Source organism: Prionailurus viverrinus, chromosome C1, assembly GCF_022837055.1.
Source record: "Prionailurus viverrinus isolate Anna chromosome C1, UM_Priviv_1.0, whole genome shotgun sequence".
NCBI lineage: Eukaryota > Metazoa > Chordata > Mammalia > Carnivora > Felidae > Prionailurus > Prionailurus viverrinus.
Genome location: NC_062568.1, coordinates 18,561,071 through 18,575,443, shown reverse-complemented (window position 1 = coordinate 18,575,443; position 14,373 = coordinate 18,561,071).

Sequence of the window (14,373 nt, the reverse complement as noted above, 5' to 3'; positions counted from 1 at the left end):
TGCAATGTTTTAACTTACTGCACTCCAGGTTTTATGACTTACAAACACATAGAATTTATTCTTGAAAAAAAAAACACAATGTATTCTTGGAAGAAATTGTAGGTGAATGAGTACAAATCCATCCACCCAACTAAAAAAGTAGCAGGATTAGTTCATATTAGAAATCAAGACCAGCTTACTTTAGGTAATCTCCCGGCTGGCTAATGCAGAAAAAGGAACAGCCAGAACCAGTTTGGGCAAGTCCAAGTGCTAAGTGAGTCACCAGAAGCTACAATGCTAATCTTTTTTTGAAATAACTGATTGTTTTCCATTCAGGTTTGTTCCAAGGTCAAGTAGAGTTTCAGCATTCCAAGAAGAGAGATGGAACTACCTCCTTGTTGTAGAACATTTTGTTCATGTCACAAATGTTCATGCATATATTCAACCAACTGCTATTTCCTGACAAGACTGTGTTTCAGGACTAACTTTTCTATTTACATTTCCCATAAAGAAAAGAGTACTGTTCCTTGAGAAAGCTATTTCTTCATTAGGGCAGGTTCCATATTCAATCATTTTGTAAATTCTGAAAATAAAGAACAGACTAAATAATGAAGCAATATTGTGTAATAGAATAGACTGTCAAAAATTTCATTAGGGGTCCATAAAAGAACTGAAATTAAAACTTGAGTATCCACATATATGGAATATTCCATAGCTTGAGGGGATCATATCTCCTATTTTTTTTTCTGCTCTGTAATGCATTGCTGCTGCTACTTTTGTATTAACTAAGGAAACTTATTAATATCTAATTGTTTAAAATGGAAGAATATAACTATATTTTTCTATTTATAGGTAATATTAATTTTAGTATGTAGTATCTCACACTACTGAAAACACATCAACCTATAATCTGATACAACCATTATCATCATCTCCATGTTACAGATGGGGAGCATGAGGCTTAGAGAAGTTAGGGAGCAGGACTTCCAGAATACAAACAAACAAAACAAACAAACAAACAAACAAACAAACAATAAATCTGGTGAACGTTATAAAAAACGTTTATTTAAATCTCTGTAAATTGTCCTGAGAGCAAGGGGTAAGGCAGACCATAAAAAGGAAGAGATCTGCAGTTTTACCTGTGGAGACAGTTCTTATTTGGAACAGAAAGAAGAGAACTTCATATCTAAGGGTGTTGTCATGCAGAATGGAGATCCTGGTGGAGAGCAATTACCAATACAAACAAAACTGCAGAGTAGTCAGAAGCTCACTAGACAGAACCAGTGAAAGAGATAGTCAAAAAGAGCCTTCCTGGGATCATACTCAATTCTGGGAGTCAGAAAGGTTTTGCAGATAATGTAGACGGCACATCATCAAAAAAACTCAATCTCAATTTCTTGGGACTGGTGACTCCTTTCTTTCGTCCACTGGATTTCTCCTTTCTTTCTTCAATTTTTGCCTTTTTTGAATGGAAATGACAATAACTATTGTCCTATGCCTGCCCCACCGTTGTATTTTGAAAGCAGGTAACTTATTTTCTAGATGCATAGGTCCAGACATAGAAAGGAATTTTGCCGCAGAATGGCTCATACTGAACATCTTAATCATACCTGATTTAGATGATTACATTTGGGACTTTTGAGCTAGTAATGCTTAGATGACATTTTGGACTTTGAGTTCATGCTGTAATGGGTTGAGACTTTGAGAAATTTGGGAGTGGGGTGAATGTATTTTGCATATGAGATATACTTGAATCTTTGGCGGCCAAATGGCAGATTGTGGTAAGCTGAATAATGGTTGGCACAAAGATGTCCACATCCTAATCCCTGGGACCTATTAATGTTACCTTATATGGCAAAAGGGCTTTGCAGGTGTGATTGAATTAAAGATCTTATGATGGTGAGATTATCCTGGATTGTCCAGATGGAACCATATACAAACACATGGATCTTCATAAGAAGGATGTAAGAATATCAGACAGGGTGATAGGCAATGTGATGAATGATAGAAGTAGAGACTGGAGTGATGGAGCCCAGCTCAAGGATCATGAGCAGCCCCTAAAAGCTGAAAGAAACAAGGAACTAATTTTTTCCTGGAGCCCAGAAGTGACCAGCCCTGCTCTCATTTTGACTTTATCACATTAAAACTGATTATGGACCTCTGGCCTCCAGAACGGTTAGAGAATAAATTCCCATTGCTTTTAGCCATGAAGTTTGTGGTAATTTGTTACAGCAGCCATAGGAATCTAATACAGTAAGTATGTAGGTTATTATGAAAGAGAATATGATTACATATTTCTTCTCCTTTTACCTCTCGTATGCTTTTCAAAGGAATTGCATAATACAATACAAACATATAATTTGGGGTCTATAATGTAGAAATGTATTTGATAATAATGGCATAAAGGAGAAAGGTGTGAACAAAACTGTATTGGAGTTAGGTAATGACAATAGATGATAATGTACATCTGGTAGAAAAAAATGAAGAGAACCCCAAAAGATAGATAGGAAAGTTAAAATTACAAACTCTGTAATTCTATATTGGGTTTCTTTCTTCTCTTTATTTCAAATATGTAAGGTTATATAATATAATAATTACAGCAATATATTGTTGGATTTATAACATGTATAGACTTAATATGCATAACAGTAATAGCACCAAAAAAAAGTAGAGAGAGAACTAAGCTACATAGGAATAGAATTTCTAGATTTCATTGAAGTTGAGTATAAATCTGAATTAGGTTCTCATAAGATACACTTTGTAGGTCCTGAAGCAATTGCTAAGAAAATAACATACAACTATAATTAAACAAATCATTAATGGAATTAAAATGTTACAATGGAAAATATCTACTCACTATAAAATATAAATATGAAATAAAGTAATATATAAATATAAAATAAGGTAATAAAGGAGGAATATAGGCACAAAAAGGAAATGAAACATATAGAAAATAAAAAGCAAAATGACAGATGTAAATCCAACCATATCAATAGTAACATTAAATGTGAATGTATTAAACAATTCAATAAAAAAGAAATAGCAAAATTATATTGAACAAAAAAACAACAAACTCAAACTATATGCTGTTTACAGGAAATACTATTTAACGTTTTTTTAATGTTTCTATTCATTTTTGGGGCAGAGAGAGAGAGAGAGAGAGAAAGAGAGAGACACAGACAGATCATGAGTGGGGAAGGGGCAAAGAGAGAGGGAGACAGAATCTGAAGCAGGCTTCAGGCTCTGCGTTGTCATCACAGAGCCCAACATGGGGCTTGAACCCATGAACCGTGACATCATGACCCAAGCCAAAGTTGGACGCTTAACCTACTGAGCCACCCAGGTGCCCCCAGAATATACTATTTAGATTAAAAAAAATTCGTTGAAGGTAAAAGAATTGAAAGATCTATGCCATGCAAACAGCAACCATATAAAAGATCTGGAATGGCTACAGTAATGTCAGACAAAATAGACTTAAAATAAAATATATTGCTAGACATAAACATAGGTCATTTAATAATGACAAAAGGATCAATCTACTAAGAAGATATAACAATTGTAAACATATAGGTACTCAACAGCAGAGCTCCCAAATACATGCAGCAAACGCTGACAGAATTAAATGAGGAAATGGAAAATCCAACAACAATAGTTAAAACCTGTAATATTCTTCTTTCAATAATAGATAAAACAGACAGAAAATCAACAAGATAGAGAATTTTTCAGTGGCAAAAATAAATGAATTACTGATCATGTTACTAATTGGATGAAAGATGAAAATGTTACATAAGGAAGTCTGGCACAAAAGGTTGCGTGTTTATATGAATTCATGAATATAAAAGAATAGGCAAACTTACTGAGACAGAAAGTAGATTAGTTGTTGCTTAGAGCTACGAAGCTTGGGAGGGTTCAATGAAGCAATGGAAGTGACTGCTACGGGATTTCTTTTGAGAGTGATGAAGATATCCTAAAATTAGATTATGAGTCCTGCATGACTCTGTGAATATATTTAAAAACCTTGAATTATACACTTTACATGGGTGAATTTTATAGTAGGTGATTTATATATCAATAATATATCAATAATGGGTAGTTTTAAAGAGGATACAGTTGCAGTGGGGGTTGGCAAACTTCAGCCCACAGGACCATTCTGTCCTTTTGTCTTTTTTTCTTTTTTCTTTGTGTGTGTGTGTGTGTGTGTGTGTGTGAAGAATGTCAAGAACATTTTAATTATTTTTAATAGTTTAGAAAAAGTCAAAAGAAGAATGGTATAACATATGTGCAAATCATGTGAAACTGAAATTTCTATGTCTATTACTAAAGTTTTATTGGAATACACACGCAAAGATAAAGATCTGTATTTAAAGGCAGAGTTGAGTTCAAACTCAGTTGGACTGAATTGAGAGCCTTATAACATAACCACAACAAAAGTCTGTTAGGCACAGAATAGAAATGAGATTCGATTCAGATGTATTCTGAGATTCAGAACCATCATCAGCCACCATCACCGTGATGTGTGTTGGGCAAAGGGACAACAAAATATACCAAGTGTTGACTAGCAGAAATTTTGTGTGAAAGAGGAGGCAGGATAGTTTTAATGGCTTTATTTCATACAAGGAAATTCTTGAACTAAAGAGTGAGCTAGCAAGACTTTTTAACATACCGACCCCATGAGTACATAGAACAGGAATACCCTTTACTATAGAAGGTTGCTATGCAACTGTATCTAGCATTCCTTTTTAAGGTTGCTCCTTCATGTAAGGGATTTTTGCATATACATGAACAATTATGCACCAAATATCATGTTCTTTGTTTTACTTAATTATGCATGTCTCTCCTCATTTCCATTCAGTGATGTCAAGTTGGTACCTTGAAATCCACTGTGGCAAGAGTATTTACACAATAAAAATTGGAGGGCTGTTGATTAAATGTTTACTAGCACAATACCGATTCAGGACGATTACCTATAAGATGCATTACTTGCCTTTAAAAACACCTTGCCTAAGCTCCTCACATCTTTTATGCATTTTCCTCCATCTTGGAATGGGGATGTGGTGGTGCTACTAAAGCAGCCTCTTTTTGTTTTTTCTTTTCTTTTTTTTTAATCCCATGAAAGTAGGAGGAGATTGGGTTCTTGATGACTTCATGGAACCATATTATTTGTTGGCTTTCAGGTGATGCTGTTGCAGCTGGTCTGGAAACCATACTTTGAGAACCATTATTACTTTGGATTTTTTGTTATGTGCAACTGAATCAAATTGTAATTGATACTGTTAGGAAATTCTGGTGATTTAGAGAAAACATGCCTCATCTAAAGGCATTCCTATTCAGTGTTTTAAAACACTGAGCTGACCAATAATACACATCAACTGGCCTCATTAAGCTGTGGAACAGAGTCGAAGAACCTTCAGCTTTGGCCTCTCTGTAGCACTCTATTGCCAAGAATTGATATTCCCTTACTCTAGGATGCACAGAGAAGACCATGTATTGTAAATAACATTTAAAAAAGCATAAATATAGGTATTAGGAAAATAAGTTTAAACAGTAACCAATATGGAGATTGGAACAGACCCTGTCAGTGCACCACCATAGCTGACTTGAATCTTTTTTCATTCCAGTGCACGCTGGCTCCAGGTGTGTTTTCACTCTGAAATTGCTAGCACTGTGTGTCTTTGTTGCAGGGTTGGCCTCAGGCTGCTAGAACTCATTTTGCTTTACTTTGTTAGAAGTACCTGGGAGTTTATATCTCCCCAGGGGCAATTCTTAACCAATGATTGACAGGTGCAGGAGAATATGTATTTCAACTACTTTGCTTTGGTCAAGATAAATGTGAGGTGTGGCCTACACTGCCTTCAGACATCTTTTGTGGGAAAAACTTACTCTTTGTGAGATTTTGCTTGATAATACACCCCTCCTTAGTCACCTTGCTAGTCTCATTTCCCTACAACCCTAACGGTTTTTCCTGGGAAAGTTTCATATGCATCCTCATTTCAGAGTCTGTTTCTGGGGAACCCAACATAAAACAGAGATAAGAATTTCAATCTTCTCAGAAAGCAGTAGAAGAATAAAAGGAAGATCAGTCATCCTGTTCTATCTTTTCGAACTTGAACTTTCTCCACTGACATGTCTCAAATATCCAGATGTGCTTGGGAAGAAAATCAACTCATTTTGGACATCCAGTCATTTAGGAAGTTGGCAATATACATCTGGTTTTTAGAACAGAGGTCAGATGCAGAGATATATTAAATTAAAACAAGTTGGGTTGTCAAATCATAATGTATGAGTTATGCTGATTTAGTTTTCTATGAACTACTTTGTTCATCCTCACCTAATTTTAAAATTCAGTACAGCTGTGAGTTTCATTAAATGTTTATGATCCTATTATAGGATATATTTTTAGCCTTAATAAAAGGAAGTTGATAAAGCTTCATTATCTGTCGTTTCAGAGGAAGAGTAAAAAATCTAACATCTACCAAGTGAGTCTATAATATGTCATAGTAAATCTTCTATTTCCCAAGCCTTTGTCTCTCTTTGACATCAAAGATAAATGACTATTACTAGAATTAATATCTCTTAAATATATCATGATTTTTCAACATTATTAGCCAAAAGGCTGTTATGAAAACTTCACTAAAATAGAATTTGATTTTCTTTGTATGAACTGTAAGGGTTACTGTGAATTTTTAGTACCCGTACTGGAAATGTCTTCCATATTAACTCAGCAGGTTTTCTTAGAGGAGTAAAATTATTTTATACGTGAGAAAGGAAATTACAAAATGTCGTGGCAAAATTCTTCTTCTTCTTTTTTATCTTTTGAAAACCGTGATCATTTAAATCACTTAGCTAGAAGAGGATAGTATTACTTCCAGGCTCTGAATCTTGCTTTAAAGTGGCACAAGCTTGGTAGCAAAATAATATAACTTAATTGACCTAGGGAGAGCTCTTAAGAAACATCCCCAAGATGTTTGAACTACTCCTATTTCTCCTACCAAATGCAAAAGATAATTTAGAGTAAGTTTCTTTGTACTATTGTGAGTTCCAAACGTAATTTCTCTAGAAATGTGTGTCCATATAAAAGCTCCTTTAACAGTTGCTATGGAACTAGTTTCTGACACTTACATTATTAAGGCTCATTTTGGATTGGAAGGGAATGCATCTGTAAGACACTGAAAACTGCTTTCGTAATTTGAGGCTGAGGAAGAAAATAATTGGAAAGTGGAAAAAAACGAAAGAATGCATTTATAAGTATTGGTTACATGAAGATTCTGTTTTAATGGCAGTAGTGTTAATAATAAAAGATTATTTCCTACATCATCATCAATGAAAAGATATTTTAAGTTCTGGAATTGAGACGTTTTTGTTTTTAAAATTATGTGATGATTTGGATACCTAGTCAGAGCCTGACAATACTGGCCTACACTAAATTTTAGAAATCTGCTCCTGTTTTTAAAGGTATATACCAGTGGAAGCAAAACTGGAAAATAATTAAAGAATGTTTACCTACCCTACATCCCTTAGTTATTTAGGCATTTTTATGTTTTCTCTACTCTTTCCTGCTATGAAAAGTTTGTCTCTGACAGAAAAAATGAATACATCAATTCACAATAAGATGAGAGTTATTGACTGTAGAATAGTTTACACCCAAATATAATACCGTGCACACTGTCCACCAACCCTTCTCCTGACTTCATTTTATTTTTACTGTCCATATTTTCTCTTTTCTTCTGACTTTACTACTCATTTTTTCTATTTACTTTGGAAGCTGCCTCAAACTTATTTTGACATGAAATTGAGTTATGAATACATAACTAAACCTAAGATGAATGGTAAATAGACTATTTAAGAGTTAGCATCGTCTTATTTTTATAGATGAGAAAATTATTAGAACAGAGGGGTAAGTGACTTGCCTCAACTTATTAGCAGTTTTTATAGATGTAAATTAGGGCCTAGAACTCAAGCACTTCTTATTCTGGACCCAATATTCCCTTCACTGGAAACCCTGACTTTTCTGAGGACATCTGTGAAACCAGTTTGGTTGTAATCACCATAATATTAAGTGTCTTCATTTCTTATTTAAAAAAAATGAACTATTCACTTTCTGAAACATCCTTTTCCACATTTGAAATTATAGGTCTTACAAGTAGGTACTTTTAGTCTGCTTTGGTAAGTACTAAACTCCTCGTGGAATGGGAGAATACAGGTGAATTCCACCACATTAAGTGGCTGACAAGGAGAAGATGCTTGTTAGAATGGTTGAGCACCTTTAAAAAAACCAAGGGGAGAGATGCTGAAAAGAAATGGTTTTCTTTATGTTTCGATCATTTGTTTTCTATTATATCATTGTCAAGCTATCTCACAAGTCCCTGTTTGAAAATTTTTATTCTCATAAATGATGTATGTAACAGGCAATGAAATTTAGTTTCCTTTGAGTTAATTTTTAACCTTTGAGGTTTTTATTTATTTATTTTAATGTTTATTTATTTATTTTGAGAGAGAGAGAGAGAGAGAGAGAGAGAGAGAGCATGGGAGGGGAAGAGAGGGAGACAGAGCATCCCAAGCAAGCTCTGCGTGCTGTCAGCACAGAGCTGATGCAGGGCTCGAATCCACGAAGTCAGACACTTAACCAACTGACCCAATCAGGCACCCTGAGTTTTATTTTTCATATGAACACCAGATGCATGAAAGGATATGAGTTGGGTTACAATTAAAACGGTATCATATGTAAACTTTAGTTTTTCCATAATTTTCAATTTTCTCAGACTTCCTGGATATCCAGCTTGACCTACTTATGCAGATTTTTATCATTAAATTATAGACTTTGAAAATGTTTCTTCATAATGTTCTGTCTTTTTAAAAAGTCAGTGCTTCCATTTAAAACCAAAATAGTTTTCATGAAGTATATCAGTAAATTACACTTATAGCAAAATACAGGCATATCTTGGAGACATTGTGGGTTCAGTTCCAGACCCCTGCAGTAAAGCGAATATTGCAATAAAATGAGTCAAATGAATATTTTGTTTCCTAGTGCATTTAAAGTTTTGTTTATACTATATTATAGTTTATTAAGTGTACAATAGCATTACGTCTAAGAAAACAATGTACATATCTTAATTAAAAATGTTGCTGGGGTGCCTGGATGGCTTAGTTGATAAGTGCCCAACTCTTTTTTATTTTTTTTTTTAACTTTTATTCATTTTTGAGAGACAGAGAGAGACAGAGTGTGAGTGGGGAAGGGGCAGAGAGAGAGGGAGACACAGAATCTGAAGCAGGGTCCAGACTCTGAGCTGTCTGCACAGAGCCCAGCGTGGGGCTCAAACTCACACACTGCGAGATCATGATCTGACCCAAAATCGGAACTCAACTGACTGAGCCACCCAGGCGCCCCGGTAAGTGCCTGACTCATGATGTCAGCCCAGGTCATGATCCCAGGGTAGGTCATAGGATCAAGCCTGAGTCAGGCTTCACATTAAGCATGGAGACTGCTTAAGAATCTCTCCCTCTCTTTCCCCCGCCCTCTCTCTCCCTCTACCCCTTTCTCCTGCTGTGCTCTTGCTCTCTCTCTCTCAAAAAAAAAAAAATTGCTAAAAAAAATAACCATCATCTGAGCTTTCAGTAAGTCGTGATCACGGATCACAGATCACTAGAACAAATGTAATAATAATGAGGAAGTTTGAAATATTGCAAGAATTACTAAAATGTGACACAGAGACACAAAGTGAGCAAATGTTGTTAGAGAAATGGCACCAATAGACTTGCTCGACACAGGATTGCCACCAGCCTCAAATTTTGTTTTGTTGTTGTTGTTATTGTTTGTTTGTTTTTATTTAAAGTTAATTTATTTATTTTGAGAGAGACACACAGAGAGAGAGCACAAGTCAGGGAGAGGCAGACAGGGAGACAGAGGATCCAAAGTGGGCTCTGTGCTGAGAGTAGAGAGAGCCTGATGTGGGGCTCGACCTCATGAACCATGAGATCATGACCTGAGCAGAGTTTAGATGCTTAATAGACTGAGCCACACAGGTGCCCCACCAACCTTCAATTTGTGAACAAACAAAACAAACACCAAAAAAACCCATCTGTGAAGCTTAATAAAATGAGGTATGCCTGTAATGAAGTAAAAAAAAAAAAGGTAACTGTGTTACCTTATCAAATACAGTTTTACTAGAATGAGAGAAGCAATCTGTTGTATTTCCAATTCAGGAGAGAAAAACTAATAGAGAAAAAGGGCTGTATACTTTCCAGTCAATACATATTTTCCTATTGTTGAGATTGACTTGAGAACCCATGTTCTATTTTTATTATTCTCCTTTTGCCTGTATATGAAAATTTTAGGAAGTTTTCTTCATCAGAAATGCCATAGAATTTTTATGTATACTTTTTTCACATGAATTATCCAGAATATGTGCTGTCTAATTAAAGTAGAGATTTTTATGTTACAATATCTAGTCCTTCACCCCATTCTGAATCTATCACTTCGGATATAAGTGAAACACAGCCTTAGAAACTCAAAATGCAGGATGTTAAAAGGATATTGTTTACATTTACTACCTATTAAATTGGGGGAAAGGATGTGGGAGAATGACAGTTAATATAATTAAGTTTAAAACTAAGTATCATTTTAACTATTGATCAGTTGCTGAAAGCATTACTTTGGGAAAAAAACAATACGAGGAACTGTCTGTTTAACGATAGAAAGATCATTTCACATTGCAAGTGTCACCTCTTTAAAGGTAAGAAAAGGTGTTAAATTAGATGAAGTCCAAAAGTCTTTCCAACTTTAACCTTCAACTCTTCTTTCAGTTTTTTCACTTTAAAAATATCTAAGTAGTAAGAATATAAGGGTACACTCCTCCCTATATTTATCAAAACCTACTATACTTTTGAGGGAGGTACATTAGATTAACTTGGTCAGGCCAACTTTTTTTTTTTTAATCTGTGCCTTATCTGGGGGACAGAATAGTTGAAAACATGATTAATACAATGAAACTGAGATAATGACATGAAAGTACACATGATCTGATAGGTGAGAAAGGAAGGAATTCACTACTGGAATAACCATGAAAGTATACGATCATTCTTGGTGCAAAAGAAACAAAACTATTATTAAAGAACAGAGGGGCACCTGGGTGGCTCAGGCGGTTAAGCGTCCGACTCTTTTTTTTTTTTTTTTTTTAAATTTTTTTTTTTTTTTTTCAACGTTTATTTATTTTGGGACAGAGAGAGACAGAGCATGAACGGGGAGGGGCAGAGAGAGAGGGAGACACAGCATCGGAAACAGGCTCCAGGCTCCGAGCCATCAGCCCAGAGCCTGACGCGGGGCTCGAACTCACGGACCGCGAGATCGTGACCTGGCTGAAGTCGGACGCTTAACCGACTGCGCCACCCAGGCGCCCCAAGCGTCCGACTCTTGATTTCAGCTCAGGTCGTGATCTCATAGTTTGTGGGTTTGAGCCTCACATCAGGCTCTGTGCTGACAGTGTGGAGCCTGCTTGGGGTTCTCTCCCTCCCTCTCTCTCTGCCCCTCCCCCACTCATGCTCTGTCTTTCTCCCTCCCTCTCTCTCTCTCTCCCCCACTGCCCTCTCTCTCTTTCTCTCAAAATAAATAAACTTACAAAAGAAGAATAGAGTATAGCTATGTGCCACAAAGATATATTCCTTCATGAGTATCTAGAGAACTGAGCGGAATATTTCTGTACAGATAAAAGAAGATTAGAAACAAAATGGGGCCGTGTCATGTCATAGTGGTTACAAGGCTGAAATGGGGGTTGGATTGCTTGAGATCCTACCCTGAATATAGCACTTATAGTTGGGGACCCCAGACAATTTATTTAATCTCTCCGTGCTTCAAATTCCTTACCTATACAATGTGGATTATGGTAATGCCCACCTCATAGGGTTGCTGTGAGAATTACATAAGATTAAACATAAATGTCTTGGCATAAAGGAGGTGCCAATAAATATCAACAATTATTATCACCGTAGGAAGGTACTACAGAGAACCTGACTAAAGAATGTGAATAAATTAAATTCACCTGGCGTGAATGACAAAGCTAGACTTCAAGTACACATTCAATTGAAAATCTCATTTCTCAAAAGCAGAACATTTGATAAATTCTTGTCTTATCTCACTGATAGTTTCACCCAGTAAAAGGTAAAGAAAGTTATTAGGGAAATTGGTGCTAGGGAACTATGCATTTGCATACTGGCTGCATGGGGAAAAAAAAGAACAAAGTGTTGAAAGAAACCAGTGTAACTTCCCAGGAAATTACTGACAGGATCAAATTTTAAATTGGTGAAACACAAGAAGAAAGGCCACATACTTAAATATTACGATGATACTGCCTGTCAGGATAATGTCAGGGGTGCTAAAATCTAAAATGAACTGTGATGTATGAAAAATGTTAAGGTTAACAAAAATTTTAAATTATGTAACGGGATTTCCAGGGAAGAAGAATGAATACATGTGATGAACATCCTTTGGCAAAGACTACTAATGAGCCAAATTTGAAGCCTGCTGGTAAAGAAGGTGATTAAGCCAAATTGTTATTTGGTGAAAAAGGGATGGAGACCCAAACCCCTTCCTGTTGAAATTCAAAGTTATTGAAATTTGTTAGGATGAGTTGAGGTAGCCTTGGCCTAGGGCTTAAAGCATATAAGGGCAATTGCTCCCTTAAATTAAGGCAGCATAAGGGTAGGAAGAAATGGGGCCTCTAGGCTGACCCCTACACCAGGTCAGATGAGTGAATTTGAATGAGGATTCTGAATCCACAAGGCAACAGAATCCATGAGGAATGGTGAACACATGCTGTCCCTATTAATCTGGGAGCAAGCTATGTATGGCAATCTAATGAGTTTGAACACTGATAACCCAGGCTCAGGGTAACTGTGGGAGAAGGGTGTTGTGAGTCGATGTTTCAGAAAACTATAATGGGCAGAATAGCACTTCTATTGGCAGCCCTGGTGAGGTTTCAGCAGGCAGGGAGAAGATGCTTTACCATTAGCCATAGGAAAACAAATGGAAATATGGCTTTTGCTAGCCAGATTTCATGTGCAACACTAGGGCTTTGTGTATGGTGACCCGGCCAGTATCATAGCTTCGTGTTCTAGTGTAGTTGCCCATCAAGAAGTGGCCATGATTGAGCGTCCGACTTTGGCTCAGGTCACGACCTTGCGGTCCGTGAGTTTGAGCCCCGCGTCAGGCTCTGGGCCATCAGCCCAGAGCCTGGAGCCTGCTTCCGATTCTGTGTCTCCCTCTCTCTCTGCCCCTCCCCCGTTCAAGCTCTGTCTCTCTCTGTCTCAAAAATAAAATAAAAAAAAAATGTTAAAAAGAAAAAAAGAAGTGGCCATGATTCCTCCAACCTCAAGGGGAAAGGTATGAGCAGGTATACTTGAGTGCTAAGAGAATATAATCATGTCTGACCCTTTAAATATGAATAAACAAAGGGGCGCTTGGGTGGCTCAGTCAGTTAAGCATCCGACTCCTGGTTTCATCTCGGGTCATGATCTCATGGTTTCGTGAGTTTGAGCCCCACAATGGGCTGTGCACTAGAAGTGCAGAGGCTGCTTGGGATTCTTTCTCTCCCTATCTGTCTGCCCCTCCCCCACTTGCTCTGTCTCTGTCTCTCTGAAAATAAATAAATAAACTTAAAAAATTTAAATATAAAAAAACACTAAAAAAAAATTTAAGTATGAGTAAGCATGGGGAGGTACCATCAGGGGAAGAAGAGGCTCAACTTCCTGCTCATCAAGGCGTATGTAACCTGGAGCAGGGCTTCTTAAACTTCTCAAACAGAAACCTTTGTAAAATAATGAGTGAATTACTTGAAAAATGAAATTTAAAAAAGATATATACTATAAAGCCCTATTTTTTTGAATCAGAACTCAATACATATAATCAGAACAAATGGAACATAGGGGAAAATAGTTACAAATCATATAGGTTGCTCATTGGAACTGTGTGTTCATGTGTGGAGGAGATTAATACACTTACCCATTGAACTGGAGCTTGTTTAGTAAACGTCTTAGTGCCTCTTACTCGGGACATGTGGGGTGTGTTGAAATGAGTAAACAGATGAGACAACTTAGGCCACCATAGGCTCCTCCTGGCCACCCTGGGACTGAGAAACACCTCTAAGCCTGGTGGGAAAAATGAGACTAAGCTCACACGGTCACATAAAAAATATACTGAAAGAAAGCTTCTATCGCTCTTTCTGTATGCATTCATGAACATTATGAGAAAGAGCACTTAATTACAATCCTCATTCACAGTCTCCCTCTCTGTGATCAACTAATTGCAGATGACATTGGAAGCCTTGAACAAATCTTGTTTTACATAATATAAGTGGCTAGAAACGGATTAATTTGCAGATATGGAAAACTGTCTTATAAAGAATG